This window comes from Nyctereutes procyonoides, unplaced genomic scaffold (assembly GCF_905146905.1).
Source record: "Nyctereutes procyonoides isolate TBG_1078 unplaced genomic scaffold, NYPRO_anot_genome, whole genome shotgun sequence".
Lineage (NCBI taxonomy): Eukaryota > Metazoa > Chordata > Mammalia > Carnivora > Canidae > Nyctereutes > Nyctereutes procyonoides.
In genome coordinates, this window is record NW_026575045.1 from 7996157 (window position 1) to 8011082 (window position 14926).

Consider the following 14926-nt stretch of genomic DNA (forward strand, 5'->3'; position numbering starts at 1 on the left):
CATGTTGTTTGAGATTCTACACTCTGATCTGTTTTTATAAATAGTATAGTTGACCCTTGAACAATGTGGGAGTTAAGCACACTGACCCCCTGCACAGTCAGAAAACCATGTATAACTTTCGATTCCCCCCAAATAGAACTACTAACACTCTACTGTGGACCAAAAGCCTCATAATGTGAACAGTTGTTTAACACATATTTTACATGTCATATATATTATATACTGTATTCTTGAAATAAAATAAGCTAGAGAAAAGAAAATGCTATTAAGAAAATCACAAAGAATGGGACACCTGAGGCTCAGCGTTTGAGCATCTGCCTTCGGCCCAGGGCATAATCCTGGAGTCCCAGGATCCAGTCCTATATCAGTCTCCCTGCATGGAGCCTGCTTCTCTCTCTGCTATGTCTCCGCCTCTCTCTCTCTCTGTGTCTCATGATAAAATAAATAAAACCTTTAAAAGAAAAGAAAATCACAAAGACAATGCATTTACAGTATTGTACTAGATTTTTCAAAAATAATCTTCATGTAAGTAGACCCATGCAGTTCAATCCTGTTGCTGTTCAAGGGTCAACTGTAATCACAATACAGATATTCTTAAAGCACATCTCTACAAATATGTAATTAACATCTCTTTATATAAAAGGAATATGAATGCACTAAAATGGTTTCTCATGAGGGTAACTGAAATCCTTGAAGGGAAAGATATATTTTGTCTTTGTTTCCCCAAGGCCTAGCTCAGTTCCTGACAACAGTAGGTACTCTAAAAATAATTGTTGATCTCTATCTGGAGGCAATATATCTTATATTTTTTTGGATAGCCTATTTATCTATGTAGAGCACCTGAATATCTGTGAATTTATATCCAACTTTAAATATTATGTTCCTACAATATTTTTAAAACAGAAGAATTAAAAGTATGGTTTCCTAACAAATGACTCTTAGAGAATATTTGAAGATAAAAGTCATTGAAATATTAGTTACATTATATTTTTTCTGTTTTTAAATTTATTGCAACTTCTCTCTTTTTTTAATAATAATTTTTTTATTTTTTTATTGGTGTTCAATTTGCCAACATACAGAATAACACCCAGTGCTCATCCCGTCAAGTGCCCCCCTCAGTGCTCATCACCCATTCACCCCCACACCCACCCTTCTCCCCTTCCACCACCCCGAGTTTGTTTCCCAGAGTTAGGAGTCTTTATGTTCTGTCTCCCTTTCTGATATTTCCCACACATTTCTTCTCCCTTCCCTTATATTCCCTTTCACTATTATTTATATTCCCCAAATGAATGAGAACATATAATGTTTGTCCTTCTCCGATTGACTTATTTCACTCAGCATAATACCCTCCAGTTCCATCCACGTTGAAGCAAATGGTGGGTATTTGTCATTTCTAATGGCTGAGTAATATTCTATTATATACATAAACCACATCTTCTTTATCCATTCATCTTTCGATGGACACCGAGGCTCCTTCCACAGTTTGGCTATTGTGGACATTGCTGCTATAAACATCGGGGTACAGGTGTCCCAGCGTTTCATTGCATCTGTATCTTTGGGGTAAATCCCCAACAGTGCAATTACTGGGTCGTAGGACAGGTCTATTTTTAACTCTTTGAGGAACCTCCACACAGTTTTCCAGAGTGGCTGCACCATTTCAAATTGGCAAAGAAGAAGTCAAACTCTCCCTCTTCACCGATGACATGATACTCTACATAGAAAACCCAAAAGCCTCCACCCCAAGATTTCTAGAACTCATACAGCAATTTGGTAGCATGGCAGGATACAAAATCAATGCCCAGAAATCAGTGGCATTTCTATACACTAACAATGAGACTGAAGAAAGAGAAATTAAGGAGTCAATCCCATTTACAATTGCACCCAAAAGCATAAGATACCTAGGAATAAACCTAACCAAAGAGGTAAATGATCTATACCCTCAAAACTATAGAACACTTCTGAAAGAAATTGAGGAAGACACAAGAGAGGGAAAAATATTCCATGCTCATGGATTGGAAGAATTAATATTGTGAAAATATCAATGTTACCCAGGGCAATTTACACGTTTAATGCAATCCCTATCAAAATACCATGGACTTTCTTCAGAGAGTTAGAACAAATTATTTTAAGATTTGTGTGGAGCCATAAAAAAAAAAAAACCTCAGTTGCTGCTGTAATAAAAGTCTACTTTTTGCTAAAAAAAAAAAAAAAAAAAAAAAAAAGATTTGTGTGGAATCAGAAAAGATCCCGAATAGCCAGGGGAATTTTAAAAAAGAAAACCATAGCCGGGGGCATCATAATGCCAGATTTCAGGTTGTACTACAAAGCTGTGGTCATCAAGACAGTGTGGGTCTGGCACAAAAACAGGCACATAGATCAATGGAACAGAATAGAGAACCCAGAAGTGGACCCTGAACGTTATGGTCAACTAATATTTGATAAAGGAGGAAAGACTATCCATTGGAAGAAAGTCTCTTAAATAAATGGTGCTGGGAATATTGGACATCCACATGCAGAAGACTGAAACTAGACCACTCTCTTGCGCCAGACACAAAGATAAACTCAAAATGGATGAAAGATCTAAATGTGAGACAAGATTCCATCAAAATCCTAGAGGAGAACACAGGCAACACCCTTTTTGAACTCAGCCGCAGTAACTTCTTGCAAGATGCATCCACGAAGGCAAAAGAAACAAAAGCAAAAATGAACTATTGGGACTTCATCAAGATAAGAAGCTTTTGCACAGCAAAGGATACAGTCAACAAAACTCAAAGACAACCTACAGAATGGGAGAAGAGATTTGCAAATGACCTATCAGATAAAGGGCTAGTTTCCAAGATCTATAAAGAACTTCTTAAACTCAACACCAAAGAAACAAACAATCCAATCATGAAATGGGCAAAAGACATGAAGAGAAATCTCACAGAGGAAGACATAGACATGGCCAACAAGCACATGAGAAAATGCTCCGCATCACTTGCCATCAGGGAAATACAAATCAAAACCACAATGAGATACCACCTCACACCAGTGAGAATCGGGAAAATTAACAAGTCAGGAAACAACAAATGTTGGAGAGGATGTGAAGAAAAGGGAACCCTCTTACACTGTTGGTGGGAACATTATATTTTTTCAATCACTGCACATTCTCTCATTTATGTCACTCACTAGTCAACTTATTGACTGCCTCATATCTTATGTCCTAAAATTATCTAAGTGAGTTTGGCTTCAAAAGGATGAAGATGAAAGTGAAATTTGTGGGACGGTGTGCACTGACTTTAGACAAATCAGTGAAGCTATAAGAAAAAAGTTGATGGGTATAAACAGTATCTGAAGTAAATGCAGATCATTGGGAAACTGGTCAATGTTGATAGCCTCTTAAAGTTATTTTTCCAGCATCATGTTAAAGTCTACGAGTGGTGTTGGCAGAAGGGTCACTTAGGGATTCCCAACAAGATAGATATAAGGCATAGAAAGTGTTCATTATTTCACATGTATACTTCGTGTAATGACATCTTAGCCTAATTTCCAGATGTACTATTTCCTTACTGGAACTCCTTAAACCTTCAGACTAGCTGTTGACCAAAAGCTGATGCTTTTATAACAATGGGAAATAAGGAAGAAAATTCATACTGATTTCAGTAATTCCACGTGATCAAGGCCTCAGTGATTCTCAAAAATATTGTTGATGCACTTTTCTTTTTCTTCTGACTTTAGCAGTGGTTCTGAGCTTCAAATGTAATGCTTCATCAATATTGATTTTATTAAATTTTCTTAAGATTTTTGCTACCATATCACATGAGATTAAAATATTAATGTAGCTTATACAAAATTTTTGTTTTCTTATTTCTGGAAATCTTATTGAGAGGATTATATACTCTCATGTACAGATAATTTTCCTTATATGGAAAAGAATTAACTTTTTTTTTCATTTGCTTTAATGTAGCTGGGTTGTTAATTTGTAGCACATTGGTGGAAAAAGCCACAGCAGGAAGCTTTTGGCTCTTACTAAGAAATGTAAATTACAGTAATAATCTTTGCATTAAAAGTGATAAAATAAACTTAATGGGTCCAACCTTACAGTTGCTATTCTGAACCAAAAAAAGAAAAAATAACTTTATGAATAAAACTGGAAATGTTCAACTAAATTGTGTAGGGCTGTTTCCATAGATTATAATCTTCAGTTATTCTTAGAAACCTCCTATGAAAGCACAATGGAAAGATTCAAAAGAAACTGACCTGTCCCTGACCCAAAGTTTCATGTCCCCATTAATAGAAGCTATAATTGAATAAGTATCATATGCATAAGAATATATAATAAGCTAGAAGTCTGTTTCCTCTTTACAAAAAAACAAAGGCTTAAGTGGGCCTTCTGAAACATGAGGGGGAGTGGATGTCTGAATATCTGCCTTTTTTTATACCTTGCTACCAGACCTAAGATTGTCAGGGTTTCTTTGAAATAAGGTTCCCAATATGACTTCATGAGATGCTCCTGAAAATCCCATCACATCTGGGGGAAAAGGAAATAGGAACACTGCGAATCATCATTGTCCTTTAAAAGAGCTTCAAATGATTTTCTTCTCAGTCATGAGCAGAGTCTTGAAAAAGAGATGGATACATGTTATTAGCGCATAGAGAAGAGAAGAAAGGGCAACACCAGGAGTGTAAATTATTACCCAGATGCGGGCTGTCATGGGGGAGGGGCAAGGGCTGGAAGTACCTAGGCCAGAAAGGGAATGATTAGCTCCTGAAATGCCATTCCCTTCCTGTGTGACCCCCTCTTGAGCTCACCCTGTCCCTGACACTCTGGTGTCAATAACAAAAGCAAAAAAACAACAATAATAGCACTAATAGAATTTTTAGAGTATTTACTATGTATTTTTGAAAGTGCATGGAAATCTCATGCGTTATTTCAACTTATAGAAACAGGTGGGCGTATAAGAGGAACCTCACAGAATCGGGAGAACGAGCCTACATTTTCCCAAAGAAGGCATTATTATTTTTTTTAATGGAAGTTTACTAGCCAAATGATCATATTCCTTAGAAGGCCAGCAGCATTAAACATTTTACATGCACTATTTTTACATACACTATTAAAATTTTACGGGCTCAAAAAGGAGCATGTCCAACTACTTTTCCAGTCTCATTTCAACTTTGTCTTATAATCTCCCCAGTTGAGAATGGTTTTTCACAGATTATCATGCTCGAAGAAACAAGATAATTTAAAAAAAGAAAGTCTAGGGTGGATTTTTTTCCCTTGATGTTTAAAAAGGTATTTTTTGAAGCCATGGCCTAGTGCTCTAAAAGTAACTGGTTTCTCCCTCTAATGAGAATTCCAGCATAGGCAGGGCTGATTCAATCCACATTGCTGTGCTGGTTGTTTATGAGCGGTGTCTGTTCTAAATGGGTACATGTGTACTCTGATTGGTTGGCATGATTGTACCAGTTATTATACACAGTGTTTTGAATAACACTTTAGAGAATAACTGACAGAAAACTTGGAAGTAATTGTCACCTCATCCAAAAATCCAATTATGTAGGAACTTGCATCATAGTTGTAGGAAAGCTGTTATATGTATCCTATGTGAGCAGCAGATGCCCTTTTTACTATTGCTCTATTGAGACATAATAGCTCAAGGATGCCCAGACTCTTAAGAGTATAAATTGAAATATTTATTAAGCTTTCTACACTTGTTTTTAGGAGTCTTGTTTTGACACACAGAAATATATGTGAATACTCTTTCAAATACTTTGTAGTTTTTGCTTGCTTCTTACAAAGTGATGATTACTGCCCATTTTAATAGAGGGCAGTAAAGGCTTTCTTATATCAGTCTAGAAAAACTGTCCAAAGGGAGTCTACATCCACCCTTACTATTCAAAAACTTATTAAACACTTACTAATATGCAAATTTCCATGATTGATGCTATAACTGTTTCAGAAAAGAAAAAAAGAAAGAAAAATAAATTCTTGCTCTGCAGCAATTCTCAATCTATGAGGGACATGTGCAATGTCTCTTGATTTAATTCTACATTTCCTTAAGGTTGCAGGAAAAGCATTTGAATTTTTAAAGAAAGATTTAGACAAATCTTTAGAAAATACTGCCTGACTATGGGAATAATAAGAAAACGGAAATGCATTTATAGAATAAATGTTTATTGAATGTAACTTAATAAGGAGACCAACTGTCTGCCTTGAAATGAAAATAAATCTGATATAACTGGGGACATATCAGATAACTTTGGCTCCCTGTTCCATGCTACAGGATTCTTAGAGGAAAAGCCTTTTAGAACGGGAGGTTCAAGGGAGGCGTGAGAAATGAGGCTAGGAGGATGGCAAGGTCAAGGATGAATATAACCTTGTATGGATGCTATGATGATTCAGCCTTATAAATTGAGCTTTTTATGCTGCATGTGAAAAACACCAACAGGTTTCGAGTATGGAGGTGGCTTAGCTAGATTTTGTATTTAGAAGAGAGTGGATAGCTGCATGGGTCTGTGGTTAGCAACCTCTAAAGCTGCCATACTAATCCAGGGTCGTGCTTGTAGCTCCTTCATAGGTGAGCAAATTGAAGGCAAATCAGTTTTAGTTAGGAATATTTCACCCGTGTACCTCACATTTGCTGGGATTCATAAAAACTTGGGTGTTCAAATAAGGTGAGATTATCTTTAGGAGACTTAATTCCAATGGCTCCTTTCAATGAAGATCCATATAACACAAGGTCTTGACTCATCCATTTATGACAGGGAGGTTTCTTTGTACCTGCCATCAACTGAGGGCCAGTTCTTGTCTCAACTCCTCTCTAGGCCACCGGTTAAATCTGATTTCTTTGAAGATCTGGCCTTACCACTGCCACAACAGGGGCCCACCTTGAGGATTCTGGTGTTTATGGCAAGCATCTCTCTTCCAATAGGGATTTTATTTCTGCCAATAGCCAATAGCAACTCAGCATCAACCATGTAGAGAAAAGGGGGGGATTAAAAGAACATAATAGTCGATGGTACTTTTAAGAAACAACTTGTGAGTGAACAGTTGTTCCTACTTCTATAAATAACCTAGGCAAGAAGTTACCCAAATGCTTTTGTGGTTGCTCATTGAATAATCAGGCAGCTTCCCAGTCCACTACGATAATAGCTAACATTTGCTGAGCACTGCTCACACGCTGTACACTGCCCTAACCACTTTAGTATTTTTTTTTAAAGATTTTTAATTTATTTATTCAGGAGAAACACAGAGAGAGAGGCAGAGACATAGGCAGAGGGAGAAACAGGCTCCTTGCACAGAGCCTGATGGCGGGGACTCGATTCCAAGACTCCGGGATCACAACCTGAGCGGAAGGCAAACACTCAAGCACTGAGCTGCCCAGGTGCCCCTGTCATAACCTCCTTATACACATATGCTATCTCATACAATCTCCCAGGACTCATGGAGTGGATGATATTTGTATGCCCATTTCACAGAGAGCAGAATGAGTTTTAGAGACCTCCCTAAGATCATGCAAGTGTAACAAAGTGTATAGACCCTCCTCTTTGGAGTGTTAAGAAATGGGACTTATCTATTGCAAGACTGGATCAGAAGTAAATGCTAATGTAGAGTACTTAAAAAATACATAAAGTCGTAAACTAAAAAATAGTATGAATTAATTAATTAATCACAGGACAGCAGTCACAGCTGTTTCGGATCATGCTGGTTATATTTACCAGAACTAGCACAATTATTGAGAACAGAAAGCAGAAGCAGAGACGTTGATTGAAACTGCAGGGGAACTTTGGTAGGCAGAATATAATTGCTCATTATTTTTATTTGTATCTTCCTATTTCCTTGTTTCTCTTTCCTTTGTTTTTTGTTTTTTTAATAATACTCAAGACTTCACATGAAAACACATCCTTTTCATCACTTATATATTTAGCCTAGTCCTGCAGCTTATCTCACTCGGAAGTCATAATCAGTTTCTAATATCATTATAATTTCCACAGTAACCAGTTGGGGTATCATAATCATACAAATAGGACTTTAGTAGAAACAGATGAACTAAGAAATAAAAAACTTATTTTTCTGCAAACCATTACAAGCAATAAACTAAAAGAACATTAAATACATAATGATAACTCACTATTTTGGATGTTTCAACTAAAATCTTCTAGAACTATCTCTGCCTTATAAATGTTTTATTGAAACTCAGTCTCATCTATACACCCAACAGTATTCTTTTTTATACCAACATTTGGCTTCATTCATCTTATTTAAAATTTTAAGGAAATTTAAAAGATTTGGGGTTTTTAAACATCAATATTTTTGGTATTTGAAGATTGCTTGAACATTAAAGAATTTTTATTTCCAAACAATTTAAAAATGAAATAAGAGATAATTATGTAAAGTTATTTTGTCACCTAATATATGTCTGAAATACATTAACAAAATGGCAACAGGCTGTCAATACGGTATTTCCATGCTGCATGTTTAATGACAACTCTGCTTTTTACCAAAAACAGTAGAAACATAAGATTGTTTTAACAAATACAATTTGACAAACATATGGAGTGTTCATCTGCTCCATTGTATTTTATTCTAAATAAATATATGGATGCTGTTATATCATCTCCTCTAAAAATCATTGAATTCAATATCAGATATTATTTAGATGAGGAATCAGCGTGCTTTTTTTTTTTTCTACAAAGGGTCTAATAGTATGTATTTTTGGTGTTGCCAGCCATGTGGTCCCCGTAGCAATTGAGTAACTCCTTTGTTGCAGCATTAAAGCTGCCATAGACAACAGTACATAGCACAATTTGTGAGGTTGTATTCCAATAAATCTTTATTTACAAAAACAAGTGGAGTAGATTTGGCCTGAGGGTGCTAGTTTGCCACCCTGGCTTAAAGAATGTTCTCAACATGAAAACCTCTACAAACAAACCTCTGTTAATGTTTACTTTAAATCATTTACTATGATTTTTTTTGAGTTTTAAATGAGTTTCAGTTATGATGTAATTATTATTGAAAGCAGGAACATTTTATTAGTTTAAACTTGCTGAGTTGTTTGCATCCTCCCATTAGAGAGATCTGGCTAAAATGCAAATATGATTTCTAGTAGATTTGGGGTCTGGATCATGGTCCATGATGTTGCCTCATAATTTTAGAGATGTTAAGGAGAAGCTATTTACTCTCCTAATTCTCACTAACTCAGGAACTTTGGGTATCTCCTACTTGGGAAACCCGGGCCGCTCATACTGCTTTAGGTGAATGTGCTCTTTTGAGATGGCAGAGCATTCTTCCATTCTTCTCTTGATGCTTTGCACAACTACAATCCTATGATCTATCAAAATGACCTAAGAGGCCTTCATGGTAGAGCAATCAAGCATCCAAAATGAAACATAATGAAAAGATGAGAAGAGTCCTGGTATCTGTAGGAAGTGTCCTGCAGAGGTCCTATGCTTCCTATATTCTATCATTTAAGAAAATTTAGACACACTGGTTAAACATTGTAACTAAAAGAGCTGACCTACAGAGGCTAGGAACATAGCTTTCAAATGAGGTTCTGAGAAATTTTACAAACTATAGTGTCTTAGACAGCCCAGCCTTCTGCAACAAAATACCAGAGAATGAATGCCTTAAACAACAGAAATTTTATTTCTCATGGTCCTGGAGACTAGAAAGGCTAAGACCCAGGTATTGACAGATTTAGTGCCTAGTGACAGGCTATGTCCCGACTTGTATACTTCTCACTGTATACTCATATGGACTTTCCTTGTTGTGTGTGTTTGGAGAGACAGAGAGCTCTCATGTCTAGTTCTCTTCTTATATTAAGGGCACTACTCCCAACCTGAGGGCTCCGCCCTCAAGACTTCATCTACACTTAACTATCTCTCAAAGGGTCCACCTACAAATACCATCACAGTGAAGGTTAGTGTCAACATATTAATTTTGGAGGGATTCCAACATTTAGTCCATAACATGTAGCTTGCCAAACATCCAGCTGTTAGAAAGCTTAATAGTTGAGTTTTCTAACCAAAATGGGAAGAGTGCCCTGAATTGTATCTTTCAGTATAGTGAGGATGCAAATGAGATATATCTTATAATATTCTATTAAAATATATCATTATTTTTCACTATCTCTCTCTGTTGCTTCTATCAAGAATAACAATTAAATGTTAAGAATCAGGGATGCCTAGGTAGCTTAGTCAGTTAAGCGTCTGCCTATGGCTCAGATCTTGATTTCAGGGTCTTGGGATCAGGCCCCACTTCAGGCTCCCTGCTCAGCGGGGAGTCTGCTTCTCTTTCTCCCTCTGCCCCTTCCCCTGATTGTCCTTTCTCTTTCTTGTGCTGTCTCTCAAATAAATAAATACAATCTAAAAAAAAAAATTCAAAAACCTGTTAAGAATCATATTATTGGGATCCCTGGGTGGCTCAGCGGTTTAGCACCTGCCTTTGGCCCAAGGCATGATCCTGGAGTCCCAGGATCGGAGTCCCACATCTGGCTCCCTGCATGGAGCCTGCTTCCCCCTCTGCCTGTGTCTCTACCTCTCTCTCTCTCTCTCTCTCTCTCTGCGTGTGTCTCTCATGAATAAATAAATAAATTTTTTTTAAAAATCATATTACTGAGTACCAAGGGAGCCTCAATAAGCTAATAATTAAGATTGAATTAATCTATGAGTTCAATTATTGAATATCACAGTATTTTAGCTTTTTAGACAGAATCATGATATATCTTTCTACTTATTTTTTCTTTTGTATTTATTAAAAAATGCATATTTCTTTTCCCAAAGGCCACAAATGTTTTTATTGTTTTGTTATTGTATTTGTTGTTAGTTTCGGAATATTAACAACCTTATTTTCTACCTCAGTGAAACTAGTGAATTTTGAGAATTTTCTTACATGGAAAAATTTTTAATTTATTTCTTTGGGATTTTTTTTAGTACACATATTACATAAAATAACGGGCTTTTAATCTTCTTCCACTCTAGATCTCTTATTTCTGTTTCAATCTAAATGAATGAAATATAATTTCCAAAATAATCTTAAAATAATATAATAACAGATATCCAGTTGGGATTGCCAATTTTTAATAGATACTCTACTGGTAGTTCATCAATTGCTACAATTTCCTTTGCTGGAAGATTTTATTTATTTATTATTTGACAGAGATTTTTTTTGAAGATTTTATTTATTATTTTTTGAAGATTTTATTTATTTATTATTTGACAGAGAGAGTGTGTGAGAGAGCACAAGCAGGGGGACAAGGCAGTAGGAGGGGGAGAAACAGGCTCCCCAATGAGCAGAGAGCCTAGGACCCTAGGATTCTGACCTGAGCCAAAGACAGATGCTTAACTGACTAAACCACCCAGGTGCCCTGAAAGCTAATTTATTTTTAAAAGGAAATGTCTTTGTTAATTTTTTTCAAAAATTTTTAATAGAAATTTATGTTGACTTGATCAAATAAAATTACTCAAATTGCTTGAGGATAAAATGCTTTTTTTAAATTTTTTTAAAGATTTAATTTATTTATTCATAGAGACACACACAGAGAGAGAGAGAGGCAGAGACACAGGCAGAGGGAGAAGCAGGCTCCAAGCGGGGAGCCTGACCGGGGTCTTGATCCCAGGTCTCCAGGATCAGGCCCTGGGCTGAAGGCGGTGCTAAACCGCTGAGCCACCCAGGCTTCCCCGGACAAAATGCTTTTAGTTAACTTACAAATATAGTGAATTATCTTAGTATTTCCCTTATATAGAAAACCCTTACACTTCTTTTGAAAATTACTAATAATTGTTAAATCATGTGTCTATTTCTATGCTAATTATTCTGGCTTACATATCTACTGTTTTCATACAGTGATTTATATAATTTCTTATCTCTTAAGACCTGGAACAATTTATAAAACATCGATTCATTTGTTCTGTGAGAAGTTATACACTGCATCAGTGATAATTATGAAACATTTTATAAGTTATCATTAATTATTGACTGAGGCATCTCTGTGTAGTATATGAAATTATAAATTTATTTAGAAAATTATCCATCTCATTGACATTTTTTTACTTGAATACAAGGAAATTGTGGATACATTTTACACAACCTATTGTGTTTATAATTGTTTTTCTTTATAACAGAGGTTTCCTTGGTTTGTCTATTTTGCTATTTTTTTAAAAGCTATCTTAGATGCATGAATACCATTGTTTTTATCATGGTGTCACAATAAAAGTAAAGCAGTTGAGTAATGAGCATAATGCCTCAAAGAAGACATAATTTAGAATTTGTACTCATGAGTCACTGTCACCCATTTCTGGTGTATTGGTTTTCTATTGCTACTCTAACAAATTACTACAAATAGCGGATTAAACAACACAAATTTATTATCTTCCTATTCTGTAAGCCAGAAGTCTGGCATGGATTTCACTAGGCAAAAAAAAAAAAAAAAAAAAAAAAAAGTGTTATTATTGTTCTATTTTTCTTTGGAGCTTTTCGAGAGACTTTAATTTTTCCAGCTTCTAGAGACCAGCCGCATTCGTTTGCTTGTGGTCCTTTGTATCTTTAAAGCCAACATGGTAGGTCAAACTCTCCCATATTGAATCAGTTTGACTCTCTTCTTCCACCACCCTTTTCTACATGAGAGGACCCCTGGTAATTAGATTGGGTCCATTCAGATATTCCAGGTTAATCAAGACCCTTTTCCTAATTACATCTGCAAAGCCCCCTTCATCATGTATGGTAACATTTTCACAACCTCCTGGTTGGGGATTAAGATAGGGACTTAAGTGGGCCATTATTCTACCTACCACATCTGTTTCCTTTCTCATTTATATTTTCAGAATCAAGTCAAGTTGCACACCTTTTGTAAAAGAAATTAATGTACATGCATCTGATGCTTATCCATGATTAATTTTCTTTAATCTTTGTCAAATTTATCTTTTAATTGGTTTCTAAGCATGTTCCAAAAAGTTGTTTAACTCTCCATGGTTGGCCAGAGATGTATCTACATAAATTATTTCACTTGGACACATTTGTGTTAAATTATAAATATCCCCTGTGTTAATACACAGATTGTGTTGACAGAATTTGTTTGCTTGAGTTGACCATCATTTTAATCATGCTAATTACTTTACAAGCTCAGTAAACAGTCTTATATTTGGAAAACATCTTGTAATGCCACTTAAAAAATGAGCAGATATCAGATTATAAGAAAGAATGAAATCTCATTTTAAGTTTGTATATGCTTCAGAAAATATGTGCTTATCAATGCTACTTTTAAAAGTTGTACTTATATTAGTAATATACTAAAAACTATTATTAAAGAAAAAAATGAACTATTGGTACAATTTTTTAAAGGAAAACCTGCTATCTGAACTGAACAATGACATTTACACAGATGCAGCGCAAAACCAAATTTCTTAGAAATTATTAGAATTCTTAGAAAAATTATATGGAGTGTTTCTATGGAATCTGGGCTGTTCACAAATCAATTCCTTTTTCAGATTAAAAGAACATTTTCTCTTATTCTGCCTTAGAAGATTTAACAACCAAAAAAATTGTCACTACTAATATTCCTTTTAGCCAAGTTCTAGGAATTTTCTTGGTATAATTATGTTATGACACAGGTAAGTTTTTGGTAATGTACCTTTTACTTTATATGTTGAAGCAAATTTCTCAATATTATAGCTTTAAAAATAGTGTGTGTGGGTAAACAGATGAATGAATAGATAATATATTAGATCGATAGATACAATCTGGAGATGTTTAAATAGACAAGTCTATATTTTGTGAGTCATGTTTGAGATAATCATTAACCTCATTTATTAGTTTTTCATACTCTTTCATATTTGGTTCATGTAAATCAGTAACTTCCTTAAGGTCTCTCAACTGCCAAAAAACAACAACAACAACAAAAAAATGCAGTAGGAATATATAATAGTTGAGCCACCATGGAAAAGTATTTGGTGGCTCTTTAAAAAATAGAGTCACCACATGATACTGAAATTTCAACTCTGGGCATATACACAAAAGAAAATTGGCACTCAAACACATGTTAATAGCAGTACTATTTACAATATCAAAACATAGAAGAGCTCAAATGTCCAGCAATGAATGAACAGAAAAACACACTGTGTTACATGCATGTACGAGGTAGTATTATTCAGTCATGAAAGGGAATGAAGTACTGAAACATGGCACAACATGGATGAACCTCCAAAACAACTAAGCAAAAAAGCCAAGCACAAAAAGTTACATATTTTATGATTCCACTCACATGAAAGGTCCAGAATAGACAAATCCATAGAATCAGAACATAGATTTGTGGGTGCCAGTGGCAGAGGTGGGAGTAGGGAGAGGAGAGAGGAAATGAGGAGAAACTGATTACAGGGTAGGAGGTTTTACTTTGCAGGGATGGAAATGTTTTGAAACTACATATAAATGGTGGTTTGATATTGTGCATGTTCTAAATGCCATTGAATCATGTTAAAATTATGAATTTTATAGCATGTGAATTTCAATTCAATAATTAGTATTTTTTTTCACAAGTCTGATGTGGGCTTCTGCCCATTAGCCTTCACCTGCTCAAGCTGCATCCACATACACTTTCCACTCTGGACCTTTGAGCTTCAATGCCTACAGATAGGTGTTTTATTGCTTTTCAATAACAACCACATCTCCTCTCTCCATTTCTTTAAACTTCTTCATTATATCTATGTCCCATTTGACTGTAATCCTCATCAGAAGCATACTGAAACTTAGAAGAGGTATTAGCTCATTTGCCTATACACTGAACATGAGAATGTATTTTGCTACCCACACACGGGCATAGAAGATAGTCTGCTGCTGCCTTCCCTTTGACCCAGACTTGACCTGAGGGCATTCTGACATAGATGTCCTGCTTTCAGATTCCAAGCACACATGTAAGTTCTACTGAAACATCCCAGAATTTGGAGAGCTATTTCT